The following is a 16,579-nucleotide window of genomic DNA, read 5'->3' as shown; positions in this document are numbered from 1 at the left end:
GCGTGCCGCAGTTGTGCCCCCTCCCCACCTGTGCCCATGGTATTTTTAATGTGTAATTATGTACGCATGGCACGAGTTTCGCCGTTTGGCTGGTACTGGGGTGGGGGCCGCATTGCTACGCGAGCTCAGATCGCGCCAGGCGGTCTAGTTGTCGATTGCTCCGAGCGAGCTTGAAGGTGTCCGGGTCTTGGAACGCCGAACTGGTGGATTGCCTTGAGAGGCTGCTTTGCGCTTCTGCTGCGAGTGTCGCAGTGTGCTCCTCCGTTCGGAGAGAGCGCTCTGTGTTTCCATTGACTGTAATAACCCCGCGAGGTCCTGGCATCTTGAGCTTGAGGTATGCATAATGCGGCACCGCATTGAATCTCGCAAATGCGGTTCCCCCGAGAAGTGCATTATAACCACCGCGGAACGGGACTATATCGAAGATTAACTCTTTGCTTCAGAAGTTATCCAGGGATCCGAAGACCACTTCCACTATAATTGAGCCTATGCAATGGGCCTCTACGCCCGGAATGATGCCTTTAAATGTCGTTTTTGTTGGTTTGATCCTTGAGGGGTCTATACCCATTTTGCACACTGTGTCCTGATAAAGCAGGTTCATGCTGCTGCTGCCATCCATAAGGACTCGAGTGAGGTGAAAACCGTCAATGATTTGGTCTAGAACCAGTGCGGCGAATCCGCCATGACGGATACTAGTGGGATGGTCCCTGCGATCGAAAGTGATCAGATAGGAGGACCATGGGTTGAACTTTGGGGCGACTGGTTCCAACGCATACACGTCCCTGAGTGCATGCTTCCGCTCCCTCTTGGGGATGTGGGTTGCGTATATCATGTTCACCATCCACACTTGTGGGGGAAACCTCTTCTGTCCTCCGGTGTGTGGCTGTCGGGGCTCCTCCTCGTCATCACTATGTGGCCCCTTGTCGTTGTTTTTGGCAATTAACTTGCCGGCCTGCTTGAACACCCAACAGTCCCTGTTGGTGTGATTGGCTGGCTTGTCTGGGATGCCGTGTATTTGAAATGAGCGATCGTGTATACGGTCCAAACTGGACGGACCCGGCGTACTTTGTTTGAATGGCTTTTTCCGCTGACCGGGTTTAGAGCCTTTGAATCCGGCATTGACTGCTGTATCTTCGGGATTATCGCTGTTAATGCGACGCTTATGTTTGTTGCGACGTGACCTGCTATTGCCGTCCTTGGCATCCGAAGTACCATGGTTCTTTGACATATTGTTACTGCGGGCTAGCCAGCTGTCTTCTCCTGTACAAAAGCGGGTCATGAGTGTCGTGAGGGCTGCCATAGATTTCGGCTTTTCCTGACCAAGGTGCCGGGCTAGCCACTCGTCGCGGATGTTGTGTTTGAAATCCGCTAGGGCCTCTGCATTCGGACAGTCGACGATTTGAATTTTCTTTGTTAGGAACCGAGTCCAGAATTGCCTGGCCGATTCTTCTGGCTGCTGAATTATGTGGCTGAAGTCATCGGCATCTGGTGGCCGCACATAAGTGCCCTGAAAGTTGTCGAGGAATGCGGCTTCCAGTTCTTCCCAACAGCTAATGGACTCTGCTGGCAAGCTATTAAGCCAATGCCACGCTGGTCCCTTGAGCTTTAGTGGGAGCTATTTGATGGCGTGTAAGTCGTCACCGCGGGCCATGTGGATGTGGAGGAGGAAATCCTCGATCCATACCGCAGGATCTGTTGTGCTGTCGTATGATTCAATATTTATAGGTTCGAAACCTTATGGGATTTGATGATCCATTACTTCGTCTGTGAAGCATAAGGGGTGTGCAGTGCCTCTGTATTGGGCTATATCACGACGCAGCTCGAATGGGTCTTGCCCGCTGTGTTCGGCCCGGTCGGATTTACTTTTACTGTATCCGGCGAGACATTTATCGTCTCGCATGGTGGCGCGCCCTGATGATCCGTAGATCGATCTTGCATGTTTGCTTTGTCTTCCAATATGTCTCGCAGGTCTGGCGTGTTTCCCCATGCTTTTCTATTTGAATGCTGCAGGGGTGCGGGCTGAGCTTTTGGCTGGAATGCCTCTCTATCACGGCCACGAGGTGGCTGATCAGCCGCGTCATACACTTCTTCCTCCAGTCGAGGTAGCAACCTGCATTTTGGGTAACTCTTGGAGGGGCGCTCGAGCTTATATTCCTCGGCCGCAACGACTTTAGTCCATCTGTCAGCTAGCAGATCTTGATAAGCTTGAAGGTGCTGCTGCTTTTTCTTAAGGCTATTTGTCGTGGCCATAAGCCGGCGTTTGAAGCGCTCTTGTTCGACGTGATCCTCTGGCACGGTGAATTCGTCCTCGCCGAGGCTTGCCTCGTCTTCGGAGGGGGCATGTAATTATCATCCTCCGCTTCTCCATCTGCCGCTCTCTCAAGAGGGATGGCTCCTCCATCCTCCTGCTCTAAATCTTACTAGAGGGGTTTTTTGTTGTCTTCGGCACTATCCGGAGTGTTATTACCTCCTGTGCCGGTATCACCACTTTTGCTTTGGCGGTACTTAGAGCGGCGCCGCTGACGTCGGTGCTTGGGTTGCTTCTTGGAGGGGTCATCCTCCGTTGTCTCGTTGCCATTGCCTTCTTTGGGTGTATCCACCATGTATATATCGTATGATGAGGTGGCTGTCCAGTACCCTGTGGGCAATGATTCCTCTTCGTCTCCCGCATCGTCGTCCATACCGTCGATATCTTTGGATTCGAAGTCGAGCATGTGGGTTAAGTCGTCGACAGTGGCTACTAAGTGGGTGGTGGGTGGGCCCCGAATTTCTTCGTCGTCCGCATCCCAGTCCCGCTGGACATAGTTCGGCTAGGATCCTCCTAACAAGTAGAGAGACCTTAATGAGTTCAGTATATCCCCGAGGGGCGAGTGCTGAAAGATATCCGCGGAGGTAAACTCCATGATCGGCGCCCAATCAGATTCGATAGGAACGGGCGCAGGCGGTTCGGAGTCCGTGGCCGGAGAAGGATCCGGCAGTTTAACAACACGGCTCTCGTGCAAGGTAAGGTTGATGTTCAACTCGATCGCTGCTAAGGGTAAGGCCTCCGCGGCGGGGTCCATCCACCCATCCGCGGAAGGCGCAACTGGCTCTGAATTGAAGGTCGGAGCGGCTGCCGGTGCGATCTTAAGACTGTCCGATGGTAGAGCTAAATCATACTAATCGTGACCGCGTGACGCACAAGGTAGAGGCTCGAATCTGTCGAAGATCAAGTCTACGCGGATATCAGTCGTGTAGTTTTGGCTTCCAAACCTGACCTGGTGGTCAGGGGCAAAACTTTCAATCTGCTCCAGATGGCCAAGCGAATTGGCCCGGAGTGCAAAGCCGCCGAACACGAAGATCTGTCCGGGGAGAAAAGTCACACCCTGGACTGCATCACTATCGATGATAGTAGGAGCCATCAAGCCTAACGGCGATGACACAGAGGAACTCTCAATGAAAGCACCAATGTCGGTGTCAAAACCGGCGGATCTCGGGTAGGGGGTCCCGAACAGTGCGTCTAAGGCGGATGGTAACAGGAGGCAGGGGACACAATGTTTTACCCAGGTTCAGGCCCTCTTGATGGAGGTAAAACCCTATGTCCTGCTTGATTAATATTGATGATATGGGTAGTACAAGAGTAGATCTACCATGAGATCGGGGAGGCTAAACCCTAGAAGCTAGCCTATGGTATGATTGTATGTTGTCCTACAGACTAAAACCCTCCGGTTTATATAGACACCGGAGAGGTTAGGGTTACACAAGGTCGCTTACAAAGGAGGAGATATACATATCTGTACTTCCTAGCTTGCCTTCCACGCCAAGTAGAGTCCCATCCGGACACGAGACGAAGTCTTCAATCCTGTATCTTCACAGTCTAATAGTCCGGCCAATGGATATAGTCCGACTGTCCGGAGACCCCCTAATCCAGGACTCCCACACCCCCGAGGTCAAAATGGTGAATATGATATACACTACTCACATCCCTAAGCGGGAGCGCAAGCGTGCTCTAAGGGACGTCTACGCGATAGAGCTAGTCGCCCCAAAATTCAATCCATGGTCAGCCTGTCCAATCACTTTCAATCGCAGAGACCATCAATATCCGTCACGGAGGCTCGGCCGCATTGGTCCTCGACCTAATTATCAATGGATTCCACCTTACGTGAGTCCTCATGGATGACGGTAGCAGTCTTAACTTGCTGTATCAGGACACAGCCCCTAAAATGGGTATTGATTCGTCAAGAATTAAACCCACCAATACTACCTTTAAAGGAGTAATACTTGCAGTAGAGGCCTGTTGCACGGGCGCAATCACATTGGAAGTCGACTTCGGACCACCAGACAACTTCTGAAGCAAAGACTTGATCTTCGACATCGTCCACTTCTGTAGTGGATATCATGCACTGCCCGGACGAACCGCGTTCGCTCGCTTCAATGCGATCACGCACTATGCCTACCTCAAACTCAAGATGCTCGGACCCCGTGGTGTCATAACAGTCAATGGAAACACAGAGCGCTCTCTCCGTACTGAGGAGCGAAAGTCCAGAATGGCCTTATCAAGCCAAATACTACATCGGTAGTCAAGCCCCGGACACTATTAAACGCATCCGGACTACCCTGCAGAGCGATGATCTAGTCCGTCAGGAGCTCGATTAGCAGTTCGGCCTCCGCCTCAGCCCCAACCGCATCGCGACATATGTACCACGCGTACATAACTACGCACTGAAGATACCATGGGCAAAGACGGAGGCATATTAAAAATAAAATCCACAATGCGGCTCGACCCTATGTGGACCCCCATATAATTTCTAAACTCTTTTCCTTATTATTTCCTTTTCAGGTTTCTTAAACCCACGTCAACTTTTGATGGTACCAAGGGCACCATTTCCAGTCCCTTTATTAAAAACCGATGTTGATCCTCTTGAAGGATCACACACCAAGGAGCAACGCGGCGCAGACGTGCGGTAGAGTATCTACAGGATCTTTAAAGATCACCTCTTCCTCTTTAGGACCCGTCCCTGGTATTCGGCATGTAAAATAGCCTCGATGCTTGTCACATCATTTGTAAAAATATGTTTTGACATATCAATAAGACTATAATGGAAACAGTCTTTCGCCCAATGTATTTGGTGCTGGCTTATTTCCTAATCTGTATTCCTTCTTTTTTTCTCGCCTGATTTCCATGTACACCTTGGTACGACATAAATCGCCGGGGGCTCCATTCGGCCACGCACATGTCTTAAAAATAAAATAAGTCTGAAACATTTTTACAGTGCAAATTCGGCGTCACGAATATAGCAATATATCTATCGGCTCCGAATCATGTCTTTGGTCAATAGATGGGTTGCCCGGCTCCTGTGGTTATTGCCTGACGTTCCGCTTGTTCGGCTAAGGCAGTAAAGGGAGAACTACGGCAATTGTGTTTCCGGCTCATCCGGATAAATACCTCAGTAGAAAAAGCCGAAAACTGACTATCATTGTGCGGCAAGAGCTAGTCAGCTATTCGGTGACTAACTACAAATCTCTTGCAATTTTCCCTCATTATGCGAAGGACCGGTCTATACCCGGTCAGCGGTTTATAGCACCCAAGTTCGGATAATCAAGCAACACCAGGGGTTGTGCCTATAACCTCATTGTCAAACTCCTATGGCTAAGTGAGAGCGATAAAGCCACATAGTCTGATTGTCTGGTTCGCGGCACTGACACCTCCTTCAACGACCACGCTGGTTGGGTGAAGTGTGTCTAGGTGCCATTCCGAACACCCCTGTACTACCTACGTGGGGGCTGAAGCCGACGACTGGCGAACTCTCAGATACCGTAAACGGCCGCATAGGTGGAAAGGATTTCAAAGTAAAACAGGCAACACATTCTACATAAGCCTTGTTTCATAATAAAAAGTACGGGCATTACAGGTACATTCATTCGAAAATAGTGTCCTTCAAACACTGATCCTCTATAATGCAGGAATCCTCCAAGACTTCATCGAAATAGCGCTCCAGCGTGCGGTGCTCTTTGCCCGCGGGCGGTCCCTCAGTTGCCAGCTTGACGGCGTTCATCTTCGCCCACTCCACCTTGACACGGACGAAGGCCATTCAGGAACCTTCGATACAGGCTGATTGTAACACCCCCGATGTGGCTATATCTCCCACGTGTAGAGGCACGACTTAGAGACATAACCACATGGTGGTTTAGTCGCAAGAGGGGTAATCTTCACACAATCCCATGTACTTAATAAGAAAGGGATAAAGAGTTGACTTACAATCGCCACTTCACACACTACATAAATAATTCATACACCATCCAAATACACTCATAGACTGACTACGGTCAAATCCGAATAAAAGGAAGATAAACCCCAAATGCTAGATCCTCGATCATCCCAACTGGGCTCCACTACTGATCATCAGGAAATGAAACATAGTAACGACCAAGGTCCTCGTCGAACTCCCACTTGAGTTCGGTAGCATCACCTGCACTGGTATCACCGGCACCTGCAACTATTTGGGAAGTATCCGTGAGCCACAAGGACTCAGCAATCTCACACCCGCGAGATCAAGACTATTTAAGCTTATGGGTAGAATGTGGTAATGAGGTGGAGCTGCGGCAAGCACTAAGCAAGTATGGTGACTAACATACGCAAATGACAGTAAGATGAGAAGCTACGCAACGGTCGGGAAGCTATTAGTGGTCAAGAAGTGATCCTGAAACTACTTACGTTCAAGCATAACACAAGACCGTGTTCACTTCCCGGACTCCGCCGAAATGAGACCACCATGGCTACACACGCGGTTGATGCATTTTAATTAAGTCAACTGTCAAGTTATCTATAACCGGATATTAACAAATTCCTATCTTCCACATAACCTCGGGCACGACTCTCGAAAGTTTATACCCTGCAGGGGTGTCCCAACTTAGCCCATCACAAGCTCTCACGGTCAATGAAGGATATTCTTTCTCCCAGAAATACCCAATCAGTCTCGGAATCCAGGGTACAAGACATTTCGACAATGGTAAAACAAGATCAGCAAGACCACCCGACTGTGCCGACAAATCACGATAGGAGCTACACATATCTCGTTCTCAGGGCACACCCGATGAGACAAGCTACGAGTAACACCAGCGCTCGAGTTTCCCCTAGGTGGCCCCGCAGGCGGCTCGGTTCAGACCAACACTCAGAGGAGCACTGGCCCGGGGGGTTAAAATAAAGATGACCCTCAGGCTTGCGAAAACCCAAGGGAAAAGGCTTAGGTGGCAAATGTTAAAACCAAGGTTGGCCTTTGCTGGAGGAGTTCTATTCAAAGCGAACTGTCAAAGGGGTCCCATAGCCCCAACCGTGTAATGAACGCAATATCAAGGAACATAACACCGGTATGATGCAAACTAAGGCGGCAAGAGTGGAACAAAACACCAGGAAAAAGGCCGAGCCATCCACCCTTTACCAAGTATATAGATGCATTAGTTAAAAGAGAGATAATATAATATCCCAACATATCCATGTTCCAACATGGAACAAACTACAACTTCACCTACAACTAGCAACGCTATAAGAGGGGCTGAGCAAAAGCGGTAACATAGCCAAACAATAGTTGCTCGGAAGGTGGGTTAGAGGCTTGACATGGCAATATGGGAGGCATGATATAACAAGTGGTAGGTAGCGTGACATAGCGATAGAACGAGCCACTAGCAAGCAAAGATAGAAGTGATATCGAGGGTATGGTCATCTTGCCTACAATGTTCTCAAAGTTGTCGAAAGCTTGATCCTCGTTAGCGTACTCAACAGGTTCCTCGTGCACGTACTCGTCTCCTGGCTCTACACAAAGCAATAACACAAGCAATGGAACAACAATCAATCACGTTGCAATGCACAAGCAACATGATGCAATACATGGCATGATATGCAATGCATATGCGTGCTCCGAAAGAGAAAGAATGATCAAGGCATTAACTTGGCAAACCAAGTATGCCGCTGGAAAGATGAGGTGATTTCGGTCGAAATCAATATAAGGATCACCGGAAACGGATGCATGATTCACAAATGACAAGCAACACAAGAATGGTGCTAAACTGTGATTAACAGCATGATGGCACTTAGAATGCAACAAGAAACTAAGCTACTGCACTCCAACATAGCAACAAAGCATATGGCAGTGATGTACAAAAGATGTTTGACAAAACATGAATAGTGAGCTACGGTTAAATCACACTAGAATAGGTTCAAACAAGCATGGCAAAAGTGCAAAAGATATCAGCTTCACAGACTTAGAGGAAATACTAAACATGTCAAAACAGCATCAGGAAGGAATGTTTAGAGCAAGCAAACAACATGCTATAGGAACATATCATGAAAAACAAAGGCATGGCACGCTTCTACTAAACCCATAGAACAAAACTCCCTTACGTATCATGGGCCAAAAAGGCACAAAAAATATGATTATACCCATGCAGACATAGCAAGGTTTATAAATAGATTCAGCCTTAGTGAAATTTCAAGACATGGCAAAAACAGATCATGATAGCAACTTTGCAGGCTTGTGACACTCATCAAAGTGCACTAAATAACATGGAATAAATTCTAGCATAGAGTAGGCATGAAAATGAAGCTATACATGTGTCAAACAGCCTCATAACATATTTGAATTAAATCACACAAAAATGACAAAAATCATCATGATGTAAAATGACATGTTCATGAAATTGCTCAAATGCAACAACTAATGCCACCACTGGATTGGTGGGGTTTTTGTACACCCAAAACATATATAATATGTCTAGGTTACTGTAAAAATACCCACAAAAGCTATAAGAGAAATATTGCCCTAAATGGAAGTAGACAGAAATGGCATTTTCCTTATTTGGAAACGTCCAGAAATGGACTTTCCCGAAATGGAAATGGCATCTTTAGAACTTGAAATTCGCTGGGGTATAAAAGAAAAAAAGGAAACAGGGGGTTTGACAAGTGGCCCTAGGTGCGTGTGTGACTTACGAAAGGGGTCCACCTGTCAGCACCACTAAAGAAAAATAAGAGGTCACACGCCCCTGGGACTCAAACCCGAGACCTCCTGCTTCAGAGTGCGCTGGAGCAACCTGTCGGTATATGCATGTGTACGTGACCAGGAAGGGGCTTGGCCTATTTTGAAGCACTAGAAGGTCGAGCCTTCTTCTCCACCGCACGGGGAGGATGATGACGGCGCCGGCGGGCAATGGCGGCGACCACCAGAGCAGAGGGTCACTGGCGGGTGTGCGGTACTTGAAGGCAGGCCCAGGATGTGCACGCGGAGCGGCTGTGGAAGGCGCAGGCTTGCGGTGCCCGAGCACGAGCTCGAGCTCGTCTCGGGTGCAGCACGACACGACGAGCGAGCGACGCAAGAAGGCATGGTGCGCACGCGGGTGCAGATGCATGCGGGGCTACGGGCGCGGCCAGCGAGCGAGCGTGCGCGAGCTTGAGGGAACAGGGGAGAGCACGAGTGCGCGGGTGCACGTGCAGCAGCAAAACATGCGCTACTAAAACTTCAGAGATCGCCGGAGCACTGCAAGCATGGCCAAGACGTGGATCGGGCGAGTTCTACGGGGTTCTACACGCCATGGAAAGAAATGGAGAGGGAGGTGCCTTACCCAGCTCACCCTAGGACACGACGGGGTCGACGGAGACGCGCTGGAGGTGACGAGAGGGAGCTCTGAACTTGGTGGGGCTGCTGTCCATGAAGCACAGGAAGAAGACGACCGAGGGAGTCGATCTGGAGGCCTTGTAGTCACGAGCGTCATGGAAGTAGACGTAGGGGGACTTGGCGGACCCCCCCCCACGGCGACAGAAGAGGTCGGACGCGGTCAGAGAGGCTACCCCGAGCTCGAGCTCTTGCTCAGCTGGAGCATGGTAGACAAGGCGACGGTGTGGCGTGGCTAGCCTTACCTGGCGGTCGCGATGGAAAAAGAGGAGGGGGATCATTTGAGGGGAGACCCTAGGGCACCGGGGACGTCTCTTATAGGGTCTAGGGACAAGCTCCGGCCGTCAAATCATCTGGTGTGCCGACGTGGCTGCTATGGATGGCCTGACGTATAGGAGGACGAAGCTCCTGTACGCGTGGGCTGATTGGGCTGCGGTGTGAGTGGATGACTGGGCCGGGTGTGAGAAAAAGCCCAAGTTGATGTGCTAGGAAGGTCCTTTCCTTTTTCCTCTTAAATCTGTACATTTAAAATCACAACTATAGAAAGGAAAAAGGTCAGGGAGGTAGGAGATGTATATAAGAGATATGAAAATATCCTTATGACCCTGGATTTATACCCTATTTGAATAAATTTCTTTGGGCGTTTTAGAGGTAGAAAAAAATAAAATAATTTTGAATACAATTCAAACTTGGAGCATTTTTAAACCTAACCAACACAACTCCAAAATGCATGAGATTTGGCACACGGGTTCTAGACATGTAGGAAGATTTATAGGGATAATATGAACATTTATGGAGGAGGGCAAGATGGCACTTGCAAAAAGAAAGAGAAGAGAAGAGAAGGAGAGGTGGTGATGCATGGAGGTGGTCATGTATAGATCACACAATGCACATGAAGAGGATGATGAAATGCAACATGACAAGAAGCACAAATGCAACACTAAGGTGAGGCCATGATGCAACATAAGATGGCAAGTGCATAAAGAGGATGACAAGTAATGACAAGACAATGCAATAAGTACAAACCAACAAACAAAACAAAAGAGACCAAAAGGGATTGAACCCAAATGGAATTGGATGAAGAACAAGGTTTGATACATTGTCAAATATGGAAGTTTATATCCGTAGTGTTACAACACTCCACCACTACAAGAGGATCTCGTCCCGAGATCTAGGACTGAAAGAACTCCAGATATTCGGAACAGAGGTGATCCTCGCGTTCCTAGGTGGCTTCTCGATCGGAATGGTGTGACCACTTCACTTTCAGGAATTTGATTGACTTGTTGCAGGTCTTTCGCTTGGTTTCTTCAAGAATAGCAACGGGATGCTCATGATAAGATAGATCTTCTTGGAGATCAATCTCTTCGAAGTTGATAGTGCAATCAGGGGTCTTAAAGCACTTGCAAAGTTGTGACATGTGAAACACATTGTGCACGTTTGCGAAGTTGGACAGAAGCTCAAGTTGATAGGTGAGGTTGCCTCTTTTACCAATGATCTTGAAAGGACCCACGTATCTAGGGGCAAGCTTCCCTTTGATACCGAAGCGACGAGTGCCTTTCATTGGAGAAACGCGTCGGTAGACATGGTCTCCGATCTCGAAAGCCAAGTCACGGTGCTTGCTATCATAGTAACTCTTCTGGCGTGATTGTGCGGCTTTGAGATTTTCACGGATGAATTTACTCATTTCTTCAGCCTCTGTGATCAAGTCCTTGCCAAGAAGTTGGCGTTCACCAGTCTCTGACCAATTGAGAGGAGTGCGACACTTCCTGCCATAGAGAATCTCGAATGGTGCCTTGCCCGAACTCGCTTGGAAGCTATTGTTGTAAGATAACTCGGCATATGGAAGACAATCTTCCCACTTCATACCGAAAGAGATGACACAAGCCATGAGCATATCTTCAAGGATTTGATTGACTCGCTCGACTTGGCCACTAGTTTGAGGATGTAAAGCTATGCTGAAGCGAATGTTGGTGCCCATGGCCTTCCAGAAGGAGTCCCAGAACTTGGAGGTGAAAATGCTTCCGCGGTCTGAAGAGATCAATTGCGGAATACCATGCCAGGAGACAATCCTGGAGGTGTATAGCTCTGCCAACTGAGCTCCTGTGATAGATTCTTTGATTCGAAGGAAATGATCCACTTTTGTAAGCTTGTCGATGACAACGAAGATAGCATCATTTTCACGCTTGGACTTAGAAAACCCAGTAACGAAGTCCATCTCGATATGGTCAAGCTTCCATTCAGGAATAGCAAGAGGTTCGAGGAGACCAGCTGGTCGTTGGTGTTCTGCTTTCACCCTTCTGCAGACATCACATTCATTCACGAACTGAGCAATCTCTCGCTTCATTTGAGTCCACCAATACGACTTCTTGAGGTCATGGCACAACTTCGTACTTCCAGGATGAATGGACAGAAGAGAATTGTACGCCTCGTTCATTATGACCTTCCTTAGATCACCTTTATGAACCACAATCTAGTCCTCGAAGAATAGAGTGTATTTCTAATCAATGCGATAGCACTTGTATTTGGAGAGGCCCTTGGCAATACCATGTTTCACCTTCTTCACCATGGTATCAAGGAGTTGTGACTCATGAATTTGATCTTACAAAATAGGAGAGATTTGAAGGTTGGCAAGAAAGACTTGAGGAACAACTTGGAGATTTAGTTTGCGGAAAGCTTCACAAAGGTCCGATTGAAAGGGCTTGAGAATTAAGATGTTGTAGTAAGCCTTCCTGCTCAAAGCATCTGCAATGACATTGGCCTTGCCTGGTGTATATTCAATACTTGGATTGTATTCTAGAATCATTTCGACCCAACGAATCTGCCTGAGGTTGAGGTTGGGTTGAGTGAAGATGTACTTGAGGCTCTTGTGATATGTGAAAATGTCCACTTTCCTTCCCAACAAGAGATGTCTCCATGTTATTAATGCAGTGCCAACTCAAGATCGTGAGTGGGGTAGTTCCTTTCGTTGGGCTTGAACTGACGAGAGGTATAAGCCACAATTTTCTTCTCTTATATTAACACAGCGCCGCGACCTTGCAAGGAAGCATCACAGAAAACTTCGAATGGTTTGGATTCGTTAGGAGGAGTTAAGACAGGAGCCGTGACTAGCTTCTCTTTGAGGGTGTTGAAAGCAACGTCACATTCAGGTGTCTAGACATACTTGACATGCTTCTGGAGGAGGTTGGAAAGAGGCTTTGCAATCTTTGAGAAATTCTCAACGAATCTTCGACAAAAGCTTGCAAGTCCAAGAAAACTACAAAGCTGTTTGACATTCTGAGGAGCTTCCCAGTTCACAATTGTGGACACCTTCTCGGGATTAATAGCGATGCCCTTGGCGGAGATGATATGACCAAGGTAAAGAACTTTATCAAGCCAAAACTCACTCTTAGAAAACTTCGCATATAATTGATGCTCTCTGAGTTTGTCGAGCACCAATCTCAAATGCTTGGCATGATCCTCCATATTCTTGTAGAAGACCAAGATATCATCGAGATACACCAGGACAAAATCATTTGTGTAAGTGTTGAAGATGAAGTTCATCATGCGAGAGAACGTTGGAGGAGCATTGACAAGGCCGAAAGACATGTTAGTATATTCATAAGAACCATAGCATGTTCTGAATGCTCTCTTGGGGATATCTTCTTCACAAATGCGAATCTGATGATAACCCATGCGGAGGTCAAGCTTGGAGAAAACTTTAGCACCATTAAGTTGCTCGAATAGCTCATTGATGTTGGGAAGTGGATACTTGTTCTTTATTGTCTTCTTGTTCTATGGACGGTTGTCGACACAAAGTCGGTCCGTGCCATCCTTCTTCTGGACAAAAAGAACACCACAACCCCATGGAGATGAACTCGGTCTGATCACACACAGACGCTCTTGTTCATCGAGTAGTTTCTTCAATTCCTTCAACTCCTCTGGTCCAAGCTTGTAAGGACGTTTACAAACGAGTTCCGTGGCAAGCTCAAGATCGATAACGAATTCAACTGGCCGGTGAGGAGGCATTCCCGGAAGCTCTTCTGGAAAGACATCTTGGTATTCACAAATGACTGGAATCTGAGAGATGGCATTCAAGTCTCCCTTCTCATTGCAAGAAAAAAGTCGAATGGTTTCATCACGAGCGGCATAGATGATCACATCCTCAGAAGAGTGTGTTAATTGAATCTCTCTAGCAGCACAATCAATTTGAGCCTTGTGCTTAGAAAGCCAGTCCATGCCGAGAATTAGATCAATATCCGAGTCACCAAGAACAATTGAAGAAGACATAAATTTGTAGTTGCCCATGTTGATACCGACATTTGGAACCAACATGCTAGATCTCAAATGCTTAGGTGGATAAATAACTTGCAATGCTCTAGGTAGAACCTCTGTGTCAAAATTGTGCTTCGATGCAAATGGATATGACATGAAAGAATGCGATCCACCGGTATCAAATAAGACTTTTCCAGGAATATCATTAACTGGAAGATTACCCATGATCACTTCTGAAGAATCCTCTGCTTGAGCTGCATTCAACATGTTCACATTTGCAAACTTGGAACTATGCTTGACCACTGCATTGCTTGCCGATCTCATAGGCGGAGCAGGCGGAAGGCACCTTTGGTTGAGGCACTTGTTTCAATAGTGACCTTTCTGCTGACACTTGTTGCAAGTCACTTCTGAGAGCGGGCGATGATAAGGAGCACTTGAGCTTGGAGCTTGAGACTGAGATTTGTTCTGATGGCCTGGGTTGGGTGGGTGGGAAGATCCATTGCCACCTTTGCTCTTCTGCTAGTAGGGCTGGAAAAACGGAGGAGGAGGCAGCCAGAACTTCTCTTGCTTAGCTACCACTTGTGATGAAGAAGAAGACCGAACTGCGTCCCTGACTCTCTTCTTAGAAGCCTCACACTTGAGCTGAGCAGCTTCTTGCTTGAGTGCCATGTTATAGAATTGATCGAACTCAGTTGGCTCAAGAAGCACGGGGGCTAACTGCAGATCTTCTTTGAGGCCACCTCTAAATTGATAGATCATGCTCTTTTCATCAGGAACGTCTTGTTTAGTGAAGCGAGCAAGTTTTTGAAACTGGATATTGTATTGATACATAGACATGCTGCCTTGCTTGAGATTGTGGAACTCCTCACGCTTGCTCTCAGCAACACTTGTTGGAATATGATGAGCTTTGAAGTCTCGGCGGATATCATCCCAGGTAATCACATGACCTCCTCTGGAATCTCTGTATTATTGATACCAATCAGCAGCTTGGTCCTTGAGTTGAAACAAAGCAAACTTGACAAAGTCCTCAGGCCTGACATTGCTACTTTAAAAATGCTTGCAGATGTCCACGAGATAATCGTCGGTGTCTGTGGCCTCGACACAGTTGCTGAAAGACTTCGGCTGGTTTGCGAGGAACTGGTTGAGGGTAGCAAACTGAGGCTGATTGTTGAAATTCCCTTGGCCTTGATTTCCTTGGTTGCCTTAACCTCGGTTGCGCTCTTGCAAGAGTTGCAAAAGCATCTGAGTGTTGGCGTTGGTGGCTGCCATGACAACTTGCCATGCCTACGGAGGTGAAGGTGGTGGCGGAGGGTTCGACTGATTCCCATCATTGCGATCCGAATTCAGACGCGTTGGAGGAGCCATACTGAAGAGGGTGACATCCGTTAGAATCTTGATAGACAGATAGACAAGTTGAATCAACGGATAGAAATTGCAACATATAGTCTTTGAACAAGGATGAATGAATGAATTCCAAAGTAAATCATCACATGTCCATTAAGGTGAGAAGCCACTTAGATGAAGGTAGATGAATAAAGCAACAAGGTATGGCTGGAACAAATAAGTGGTAGGGATTACCCAATCACAAACCAAATATCTGCGGGAAGAAATACTAGAGCTACTTGAATTCACACCTATAAACTCCCGAAACTTTCTGGTTATGCAATCAGGTGTTGAGGATACAGGGGAAGCATAATATCTCACCCAAACTAACAATCCCTACATCCAGCTGTATCCATCCTTCAACACATAACCAAGAAACCTTCGGAAATCATGTACCTCAACCTTCGAAGAGAATCCGTTATACAAGTTAAGGCAATACTCCCGAACTCCCGCCCTAGTCCTGGGTGGCGTCGAGGTTATCTCACCAACAACTACATAAAAGAGATTTTTGATGTAGGCGAACTCAGGTATTCCAGAACTGCAACGATAAAATTGTTACGACAACACCTCGGAGCTCAACTCCCCGGGACACTACCACAACCCCTAAATGTCAGGAGGCACCAAGAACAATGTTCTCATCACAAGAATATTAGAATGATTCCAAGATACCCGTGTGATTCTAAAAATTCTTTTTGTCAAATTTGAGGAGAGGAAAGTCAAAACTTCTACGTTAGGAGGCCTCACCAGAGTGACGGAAGGACTGAGGAGTAAAAAGAATCCTACTCTCCAATATATATAATCCTAAGACTCAAAACATTTTGTTCTAGACTCAACAACATCAATGATTTGATCAAGCAGGGGGCTCCTACGGTGCGGCTATATCTCCCACGTGTCGAGGCACGACTTAGAGGCATAACCGCACGGTCGTTTAGTCGCAAGAGGGACAATCTTCACACAATCCCATGTACTGAATAAGAATGGGATAAAGAGTTGGCTTACAATCTCCACTTCACACAATACATAAATAATTCATACATCATCCAAATACACTGATAGACCGACTACGGTCAAATCTGAATAAAAGGATGACAAACCCCAAATGCTAGATCCCCGATCGTCCCAACTGGGCTCCACTACTGATCATCGGGAAACGAAACATAGTAACAACCAAGGTCCTCGTTGAACTCCCACTTGAGTTCGGTAGCATCACTTGCACTGGTATCGTCGGGACCTGCAACTATTTGGGAAGTATCCGTGAGCCAGGAGGACTCAGCAATCTCACACCCGCGAGATCAAGACTACTT

The sequence above is a fragment of the Triticum urartu genome, chromosome 3 (genome assembly GCF_003073215.2).
Source record: "Triticum urartu cultivar G1812 chromosome 3, Tu2.1, whole genome shotgun sequence".
In the NCBI taxonomy this organism is placed as follows: Eukaryota; Viridiplantae; Streptophyta; class Magnoliopsida; order Poales; family Poaceae; genus Triticum; species Triticum urartu.
The sequence above is the reverse complement of the archived record's forward strand: the minus strand, read 5'-3'. Positions refer to the sequence as shown.